The sequence below is a fragment of the Prionailurus viverrinus genome, chromosome D1 (assembly GCF_022837055.1).
Source record: "Prionailurus viverrinus isolate Anna chromosome D1, UM_Priviv_1.0, whole genome shotgun sequence".
Classification (NCBI taxonomy): Eukaryota; Metazoa; Chordata; class Mammalia; order Carnivora; family Felidae; genus Prionailurus; species Prionailurus viverrinus.
In genome coordinates, this window is record NC_062570.1 from 89,125,656 (window position 1) to 89,136,846 (window position 11,191).

The following is an 11,191-nucleotide window of genomic DNA, read 5'->3' on the forward strand; positions in this document are numbered from 1 at the left end:
ATCTGTTCCTGACAGTAGACCCTAATCCTCCTTTTAAAAATCTCAGTTTGGTCCCTTTTTTCAGAAGCCATGATTCCTTTGAGCTGAGAGTACACAAGCCTGTGAATTGGACAAAATGGAAACTCCATAGTCATTGGGGGATAGGGCTTTTATATGTGTTTCCTCATTTCCTAAGGGAGTCTTCCCAATGTTGGGGAATATTGGAAGAAATCACTTCTTAAAATTGTTTTAAAAATGGAAAAACTGGGGGCGCCTGGGTGGCGCAGTCGGTTAAGCGTCCGACTTCAGCCAGGTCACGATCTCGCGGTCCGTGAGTTCGAGCCCCGCGTCAGGCTCTGGGCTGATGGCTCGGAGCCTGGAGCCTGTTTCCGATTCTGTGTCTCCCTCTCTCTCTGCCCCTCCCCCGTTCATGCTCTGTCTCTCTCTGTCCCAAAAATAAATAAACGTTGAAAAAAAAAAAATTAAAAAAAAAAATGGAAAAACTGATAAAATGCATAAACATACATTAAGCGCAAAATATTCTTTTACTTGGGCAGTCCTCTGCAGGACTTTTATTTTCCAGGCAGATATTCAATATAATTTTTCTAGTTCTTAGTTCTTGATAAGTAGATGCAGAGCTTTCCTTTTCTTCAAACTACACATACGCTGACCATGAAAATATAATACTAATTGAATAATGTAATGTGTTCCAAACATTCTTCTGAATGCTCTATATGTATTATTAACTCATTAAATCCTCACAAGCCCCCAGGATAGGTATTGGTATGATCGGAACTTCGCTTGTCTGAGATCCCACAGCTAGCAAGTAGGACAAGAATCAAGATAGGCAGGCTGGCCCCAGAACCTCACAAAAGATTTCTCTTTTCAAAAATGCCAATCTGTTAGGAAATTCTGGAGCTTAGCACGTGAAAAAGACATTAGTTGAGGAAATGCCTCTCTGTTAATATAGTGTTAACAGCTTGTTGAACTCAGTAGCACCTCCTACAGGAATATCATAGAAATGAGTCTTGCTAAAGCCACAGTAATATGACATTTATTGTCCTCTAGTCTTTTATATTAACGAGTGACGTGTTCCTTTAATCTTCTGATTCCTGAAGGGGGTGGTAGTTGATGTGGTTTAAAAATTGAGGGTCAGACAGGAAGACACCTTGACCTTATTTACAGGGCAAATTTTTGGGTGATGACCAGAGTTCTTTAATTTTTGTCTGAGATAACAAGTTATGGAAAAAGAAGTGTCTAATAATTTTTCTAAGAAGCATAGTAAATGATGGGGCGCCTGGGTGGCGCAGTCGGTTAAGCGTCCGACTTCAGCCAGGTCACGATCTCGGTCTGTGGGTTCGAGCCACGCGTCGGGCTCTGGGCTGATGGCTCGGAGCCTGGAGCCTGTTTCCGATTCTGTGTCTCCCTCTCTCTCTGCCCCTCCCCCGTTCATGCTCTGTCTCTGTCCCAAAAATAAATAAACGTTGAAAAAAAAATTTTTTTTAAAGAAGCATAGTAAATGTCTTTGTGCTTGAAAGTATATGTTCTTTCTGTGCAGATACCAGATAAGTTACTGATAACAGGTAAGTAGAGACATCTTGATATTTCCTGGATTGTTTTGCAAGTTTCTCGGGTATGTTTTTGTTTGAAGCATGATCACTTCACCCCTCAGCCTCTATCACCATCACAGCTATTAATTCAAAATATAGAACATAAGACTCATACCTGGTAGGATTCCAGACTGGGTTTCTCCCGTCTTCCCCCCTTCCCAATCCCCTGATGTGTCAGTCTGACCTTCACCAAACACTTCCTTTTTTAAGGGCCTGGGGAATCTTGTTGGAGCAGTTCTGTGCCTACGTTTCAAGAACATACTGATCAAGTAAGAATGTTACCATTTATCAAGACTGACCCATAACATTACGCTTTCCGTAAGATGAGTTCTGTGGCCAATTTCCCGTATATGGTGGGTAAATATATGAACATTTTCGGCTGGTAGCAGAATCCTCTCTTACTTGAAGGTCAAGGAAGTCTTGTGTGTTTACGTTTGCAATACCTTATATAAGACATTCCAAAGCAACTTGCCTTTTGAATGATGAAGTCGCCTTATCTGCATCAATTGTGTGTGTGGTTTTTTTTCATAATTGAAAGACTACAGTCTCTGTAAATGGAGGATGACTCTTTAGAAAAGGTTTCTAGCTCATGATACTCAGATAATAACAGATATTTGGTGGACTTTTGCCTCCTTCACTTTTTAAGAGAAAAATCATTAAAGAGAAGATGAGGTGGGAGTAATAAGACACAAATGGAAAAAGATTCATGGTATTAAATAGGCACCTAGACAAGGACTCAGGGTTAACATGGACAGTCAGTAATTTGACTTGATTAGAGACAGGACAGGCTTTTTTTCTTTTTCTTTTTCTTTTTAAGAAAACTTTAAAGTTTCATTGCAATCTATTTTTCCAGCACGAAAGTAAACTCCTTAGTGATCGGTGTTGGCCGTTGGCCTAAAGTTACCAAACAAAACTAGGAAGTAACAGAATTTTTAACATTTCTGTACATCTTAGGAGGATATTTATTGGGCAGTGGTGGCCAAACTGCCATCTGTTACGGTTCTTTCTTTCTTCCCACATGGCAGGTGTGGTCGGATCAGCCCAGAGCTGTCCCTGCTTGGAAGGCAACCTTCTTAGAAAGGGCTGGATTAGGGAGATTAAATTATCTGCTTCGGGTCTTTAGGAAAATCTCTTTTCCCTTTGATTCACGTTCTTGTACAATTCTTTGTATTTTTCTTGACAGGAGAATGGTAAACTTAATGGCTGAGATAGGGTGTGGACCTATAGGATAGAAGCCAAGGAAGCTGTTCAACCTGTTTTTGTTCTTGGCTTAGGCAGTGGCCTGCTGGTAAATGTTTAACAGCTGGCTCTCGGCGGCGGGGGGCGGGGGGGGGGGGGGGGGAAATGGGGATGTATAGGTGCCTATAATCAAATGTAAGTCTGTTATAAATGTTACTGATAAATAATAAAATACATAAATAAGTTGGAAAGGATATGCTATAAAATACAATATACAATTCACAAAGGGTACTAGAACATACAGTGCTCTTAATTGTCAATTTTATAGAGCTCATTGATTCTCACAGAATCCATTCATTGATTTTATGGAACTCTTCTATCGGTAGCCAAACTATGGTTGCAGTTGATGAGTAAGTAGGATTCCCAGCACGAATGTTGGTTGATATTTTACTTCACACGAGAGAGTAAGATGGAAGTTAAAACAAAGACGTATGTTGGAATTTCGCTTATTTGTCAATGAAGAGAGTCACTTATTTACTGAAATCAGATCATTTTCACATACTGGAAGCACATTTCCTCAAATTTTGTGCCATTCACAACGTGCCAGCTATCGATGCGACGTATTTTTAAGTTTCATCTGCATTATTTACACTTTTCCGGCACTTCCTTAAGCCTGGAGATAATCAACAATAAGCCAAGCCCTGATTTTTAGCTTTTGCCTATTATATCAATGCTCTGACCTCAGGCTACCAATGTGATGCCACTGAATAGAGAGTTGGGAAGAGGCACGTGGCCCGCGCACCGTTAGATAAATTTCACGCCATTAGTACGGATACAATAGATGTGAAAAACATCACGCACATGGATCACAGTACATGAGAAGGAGGTCAGGAGTGCTGGGCATTATTTGGGGTTTTGATGAGTATTTAATAGTGAGCTTATGTAACAACTTTTAACAAAGGCTTGCAAAATTTCCTGAAACCATCTGCTTCCCTTAACAGTACAGCGGTACAGGCCGGGTACCGCTTGCCCAAGCTGGTGCGAGGCAGCCCCAGCGCACCACTGGCTCTTCACCCTCCAACTCCGACCGGTGCTTCCTTAATGCCCGTGGCTTGGGGGACGGGGGAGACACGTGCCAATGTGCCTTTTAAAATACAGAATCCAGGGCCCTACCCCTGGAGATCAGTCTGAGGCGAGAGGCCGGGCTGCAAAACCCAGAGCTCCCCAGGCGATTACGATGGGCAAGGAGACTCAGGAACCGTTCCTTTGGCGAGAGTGCTCATCATCCACGCCAGTCCCCCAGGACCCACTACTCCCGGGTTCGAAGCGGGGTCCCACTAACAAGCTGTCTTCCTCGCCTGGCCTCCTTTCTCCCCTCATACACGGTGTCCCTTTGGAACCCCACGGGGCAGAGGTGAGTGTGGGGGGCCTCAGGTGGGCAAGCGTTGATGCGCTTGAGATCCTGAAACCCCTGGGCTCTGGCGGCTAGCACCACTGCTGTTCTACGGAAGTCAGGGCCAACCCGATCTTTCAGTTCCTAACCAGAAATTCGACTCTTAAGAGACCACTGAAAAAGCAGAACTGGATATGAAAGGCTGTGGGCTCGTTAGTTGGAACCGTGAGATCTTTTGCTGGGGGTGGCTACTGACTCACGGGGAAGTTTTCAGTTTCGGTAGTCCACGGCACCAAATGTCACCGTTTGGTAAAGCGGAAGAGCAAAGCGCGATTGGCTCTTGGGTTGGTGCCGAGCCGGCTCGGCAAAGGAAAGAGAATGGGGGCCTCCGTCAGTGTTTGAGCTTAGGTCACGAAAACCGGAAATCAGAACCGGAATCACGAAGTGGAGGTGGATACTTTTCCAAAGGGCCTTTTGTTTTTTTGGAAAGATCCACAGAAAGGTCCCTGGAAAATACCCTTCAGATCGTTTTTAAATGGTGCTTACAAAAATCCTTATTTGTGTAAAAATTTTGTAAAATTTTTTTTTTTTAAATATCTTGTAGAAACACACCGATTGCATTAAACACAGGAAACTTACATTCATCGTACAGCATCCAGAATCGGTCTTTTTCCCCTTGTGAAATAGGAAATGTGACCCAAATGAGAGGAACTAGGGGGTCACATACGAGCACATAGCGTACGTTTGAGGACAGTAACGACACAACTTTTTCTTCTTTGCTACGCCGAGAGTCACTACGCCAGCAGTTTTGAAATTGCTTTTTGTCCCTGTAACACATTCTGGCCAATGAACTTACTAATGAACATTGAGGAACCTCGGCTTTGGTGAAAATCTAAAGTCCTGAAAAATCCATCGTAAGACATTTATGGGAAGGGAAAAAAAATCATGGGTTGATGTGGAGCGGGGAGGCTCGTATTCACGGAACCAGATAAACTAAGTTCCGCTCACTCATCAGATTCTGGTAGGTATTAATTAGCTGTGCCCATAATTTCTCAAGGAAAATTTAGAAAGTCAGTGTCCAGGGAAAAACATGAAAATAATTTTTCAGGGATCGTTAGGCATCAAATTGTTCTCCTGAGCAGTTTCCCGGGTCTCTGATGAGCCTTAAGTGCATTAGTGCACCGTGGGCCATGCTACAGATCGGAACAATAATAGGAGATGATTAGGACATTACATGAGCCTTTTTTTTTTTTTTAAAAAGTAATGACATTTCCACTTACAAGCCTCCTTCAGCTCTGCGAAGGCATGATTTCCAAGGGAGAATGTTTAACCTGATGTGACAGGAAGGCTGCTTTGGGCATGGAGACCAGAGATTGGAAAAAAGAAGCAAGCAAACCCAAGTGCTTTGTTTCCTTAATTTTCTACTGCTTTGCCATGTGGGCTGAGACCATTTACTCTATCTCTTGGTACCCTGGCTTCTAGGTGGAAATGTGTAAGATTCCGTGCAGCAACACTCTCATGGAAGAGAACCAGCGAATTTTCTTTTTTTCCCCCTCTTCCCCTACCTCCCTTTATTTGAGATGTCACACGTGGGGCTTGCTGTCTCTGCACACGCTGTCTCTTCCCATCTCCGAGTGCCATTTACACGGCTCTCCACCATCTAGATTCCTTATTTCATGACCTTATGCAATGAGAGCGTGTTCCAGAAGGCTTCTGGGATGATCACTGTATAGAGCAGAATACTGAACAAGCATAACCCTCTCAGAGTTTGAAGAAGGTCATTGCCGTAAGTCTCCTGGAGAGGCACACTGGCACCATGAACTGGCGCTAAGCCCGGACTAGTCTCCACATGCTCTGTAAGCCATGCCTGGGGCCAAAAGGCAGTGTCAGATGAAGCAAATGGGGACATAGAATCTCACTAACTTCTGTGAACTTAGCAGAGATCTCATTCTTTCATACGTGATACCCGTCTATATTCCAATTCTGCTGTCTCTCCCCTTTGGTGCTTCCTCTCTTTTTAAAGAGAAAGTTCAAATTTCTTAGCCCACGGGACAAAGGCCTTCATGAACCGACCATGACTCCAGCCACTCCCTTGGTTATGTCCCTCTGTCTGCTGCCACCACATCAATCCACTTGTTTTTTGGACTCTTCCAAAAGGCCTGCTATTTGTCCTTTAAAGTTCAGGTCAAGCATCATTTCTTGGCTTTTGGATGGATTTTCTGGGATCTGCACACCTACAAATGCCTTGCAGACCTTTCCTCGGAGCACGTATTGCTTTTCTAATCATGACCTTATCTTGTTCACCGTATTGTAAGTGTCCTGAGAGCAGACCATGTTTCTTCATCTCTGGGTCCCCAACAAAGAATGGTTACTCTTCAACTAGTGCTGGAATGAATAAATGATCTGTTGCATCACTCAGAATCACTGAATTCTATTCATTAGAAATTAAAACTAATGAATAAGAAGAGAAGTGGGGGAAAGTTAAGAGATTGTCTCTGAGTTCTATTCCTAAGGAATTCAGAATTTTAGCACTGTTCAGAGAGGAAAGGAAAGATGCCCCCCCCCCCCTGCCCGTATTTGATGAAGGCGGGAAATCTGACAGTTGACTCAGTTGACTAGGAGTATAAAGTCTTGAGAAAGGACAAGCATACTACTCAGGAAGAGCTTAAAAGAAAAATTATCATTAAACAAACACCGAGGGAGAGGTGCCTTCGGTAAGAAATAATGCCCTAAGAATGCATCAGGCTTCAGAACAAATAAATCTAGATAAAGAAGAGATTGTATCAAAAGGAACACGTTTTGTTAGCTGAAAAGTTAGGAAGGATGATTCATAGTTTTGGGTTACAAAGTACAGTAGATAAATCAGTGACATGGTGGCAAAGAATCTGTAACTTCTTATTATGGCGTGCTGTTAGCTCCGGGGGAAGAAAGGTATTGCACTCAGTATGATAGGACGTATGCCACATAGCTATTCAGTTGATAAGGTCAAAGAAAGTGTCGATGCGTGGCATTCCTTCCAAGTTGGCCATAACACCTGTCATCAAACAGCACTGGTGTGTTAGATTCCCCCAAAAGGTGGTGTTGACTTGCGGCTGTGCTGGTTCGCCCAAGGATAACTGCAACCTGAGTTGTTATACTAGTTCCCGGCTCAGCCCCACCCTGCTCCAAGAGGACTGAAGACAGAAAAGACCTGAAGGGCACAGAACGAAACAACATCTAACACCCCATAATGTTTTAGCGTTGAAAAGAGGCCCCATTCAAGACCTTGGGCCCTAATGGCCATGAGCTTAGACTTAAGATAGCTTTCTACCTTTTCATCACTACCTCTCTGTAGTGAAGTGGTAAGAACTTTCCTCGTAGAGTCTTGTTGAGTTTGGGGTTCTTAATGGGCCTGTTTTAGAAATGAGTGAGCAAAGATCTCCCTGGGCTAGGATTGGCTTCCATGAAAGGCACTAAAGGCACTTGCTCTTGAGGGGAATAGCCAGGACATCAGAATAGGGCGGTCAGGACCTCAGGGTGGCTATGTTTGCAAGACCCCTGGAGACACAGCTTATTTCTTGAAATCGGTCTTGGGAGTGGCTCTCTTTGGCAGGTTTCTTGTGTTCCCTCATTCAGTATCACGTGAACATTTCTTACCCCGAACGACATCCATATGCTGACAGGTCGGTAGGTGGCGAAGAGATCCCAAGCTGGTCGTTTTATCTTCGTGATTCTAGGCTTTGCCTTCCAGAATCATCCTGATTCACACCGCTGCCACACAGTGCTTGTGCTTATCCATGGTAACAGGTGTCCGAAATAACGCAGGAGAACCAAGCAGGTGGTGGAGAGGGCACCGGCTGGTTCTCGTCTTGGTTCCTGCTAACCGCTATTGACTGGCAGATAAACTGTGATTCTCACCTAAGCACAATAACGTCAAGGGAGCTCGGTCCTCAGATCTGCCTATTATCCTGGATCTCTCCTGGTCTCTAGTACCTAGCTTGCGGCCAGAATGTCTGAGTTCAAATCCCTTTGCACCACCTGCTGCATGACAGTTTAAGCTGCTCGACCTCTGTGTGCCGTTCTCCTCACCCAGCAAATAGGAGTCACAATTACAATACTCACTCATAGGATTCTAAAGAGGATTAAATGCCTTAATACGTGGAGAGTGCACGTTAGGTACTATTATTTTTAAGTCCCTCTGGAGCGTGCGGTTCTGATCTTCAACATTTCAGTTACAAAGCGCAGAACGTACAGCAGAGGGGCGCCTGGGTGGTTCAGTCGGTTGAGCGTCTGACTCTTGCTTGCGGCTTGGGTCACGATCCCAGGGTTGTGGGACGGAGCCCTGCTGAGCGCGGAGCCTGCTTAAGATTCTCTCTCTGTCCCTCTGTTCCCCCACCCTGCTTGAGCGCTCTCTCAAGTTAAAAAAAAAAAACAAAAAAACGTGCAGGTGAAAGAAATATGACTGACCGCCCAGCCAGCTTCTCATTTGTAAAGAGGAGAAAACTAAAATCTAGAGAAAAGACAGGTCTTTCCCCAAAGTCAAATGGCTATTAGGGACAGAGTGAAACCTAGCTGTCCATGGGTACTGGGCAATGAGAGGAACAAATTTCCGTGGAGTCAATTGGCCATTGCCTAGATGCATTAGTCTTGCCTGCTTAGTTAGGTCTTCTGAATGGCCGTGAAGTGAAGGGCTTTACAGTTGAAGAATATGATGCCAAAATCCAAGTGTGTGAGCTCAGGAGACATAAGGGTTTCAGGGGGCAACATTACAAATACCAAGTGGCCAGAGGTCCCATACTTTGAGGGCCATGGGACTTTGCTTTGGAGGTAATTGATGGCCAGGGAGGGACCGGGAGAGGAGGAGCTACAAGTGTATTTGCCAGGAAGGGCTAAGAAAAGACCTGCAGTCCATATTCATATGTGGCAGTCAAGCAGTGAAATTGGCTTCACCAGCCAGGCGGTAAAACAGACGCCTTCAATCTTTGGTCCTGTCTCACATATCTACACTAAATCCCCCCCAGCCCACCCCAAGATCATGACTATCCTTGTCGACCAAAGTAGGCCTTCTGACCCCTCTTTACCGCCTCTTCCCCCATTCGTGGTTCCTTGACGATGCTCAGAGTTCATTTCCGTGTGATCAAACCTGGATATAAAGATTTGAGATGGGGCACAGCATGGAATAGCCATGGCAGGAAGAGAAGAATTTAAAATCACCCTTAGAGTAAAAACAGTCCACAGATCCGAGCGGTAAGCAGAGCAAGCATTATGCCTTTTTTTTTCTTTTCTTTTTTTTAAGCAACTGTCAATTTTGTTGGCTGGGTGGTCTCTGAGAGCCAGGGACCCAGGGGCACCCTCAAAACAAGAGAAGAGGTCCTCTCCAAATCTGCAGAGCACATCACTCCTTTATTTTTATGGATCAAGATAGTCTCTAAACGCTCGCGAAGGTTCAGGATCCCTTTTACGGTTTCTCTTTTAAGTTCTCAGGAACTGGCAATTACCAAATTTTGTCAGTTAGTTTACTTCATTTATTCTTTATGCCCCACTGAGCCCCAGCACATTGGGAAGTAAATGGTATTTTCTTCTAGAATTGAGCCTGCAGACATGTTGCAATAGCCTAGGGTAGCCCTGGTGTTGACGACAGGGGGGCTCTCCCTCTGAGGTCAGGACAACCTCCGGTTGACCTGCCTCCCCCTTTCCTCCAAACTCCAGCTTCCTTGCAGCTGAAGATGAAGCGGGGTAAGAAAATGAATAGCCTGAGAAAGCCTAGCAGGATGTGAGTAAATTAAAGAATTGGGTTTTTTCCCTTGGGTTTTTAGGCAAAGGGGAACCTAGCTACTATAAAAACTTAAATAAAAAGTACCAACATGAATGAATGTAGGGGCAAGCCCAACGCTGAGATACCATTTTTGCTCTAAGGCAAAATATCCACTGAGGGAATTTCCTCCTGTAAAAAGAAGAAGAAAAGAAGGGTTAGAAACCGCTGCTTTCACCATTCTATCTATGCCTAATTTTCCACTCTTCTAAGATAGAGCTGTGGAGGCTGATCAAGGAGAAAAATGATGGGGCACCTGGGTGGCTCAGCTGGTTAAGCATCTGACTTTGGCTCAGGTCATGATCTCGCGGTTCATGAATTTGAGCCCCACGTTGGGCTCTGTGCTGACAGCTCAGAGCCTGGAGCCTGCTTTGGATTCTGTGTCTCCCTGTCTCTCTGCCCCTCCCCCTCTTGCTCACTCTCTCTCTCTTGCTCTCTCTCTCAAAAATGAACATTTTTGTCATTGTGTTGGGTGGTGAAGAAACTAATGATTTGATACTTGAAACTAATGATTTGAGCAGACTGACATGAACCAGGCACTTGAATGTGAGGCAGAGGTCACCCATAAGGATGGGGCGGGAGTATGACCCCTATGTTACTAACGAGTAACATAGTGATGACCTTGGTTGCTCAGAGGAAGAGGGATCTGGCTTTGGACTTGCCTGCCTCAAGCACTACACAAGCCAACTATCTCGGGTATTTTACCTGCTGACTTTATCTTAAGGGGTAGAGCTGGCTAAACATCTCAGTAGCCCAATTTCTAGGTCCCTGTGTTTTGAAAGAAGGCAGCCAACATCCTGACCCTACTCAGGTTCCTGATTACCTTGAATCAGGTGGCCAGGAAAGCCCCAGAGATTTCACTGTCTGGTTTCTGGGAGTCAATTGCAAGAGAAGGTTAACAGCAGAAAACCCAAAGAAAACACAAAAGCTAGTACCTTCCGGGAGTAGCTTCTTGGTCTCCGGAGTTAGTGTCTACATGTAGCCAGCACCATTTCAAATGATGTCCCTTGGTTTGGGGAAAGGCACATAGGGCAGCGTAACTTTTACTTTCCCTTGGGGGTTTGCCTACTTGAGGGAGATGTTGCTTCTTTTAGTGTTGTTGCTTTGAAACACAATCGTCTTTTATTTTGCTCTTGCCACGGAAACTCATAAATAAAGGGAAGCATGATTTCTTAACGGCCTCCATCTTCAGACGAACTTCTCCGCCCAATTACCTGGGAGAGCACACTGCTATTTGGA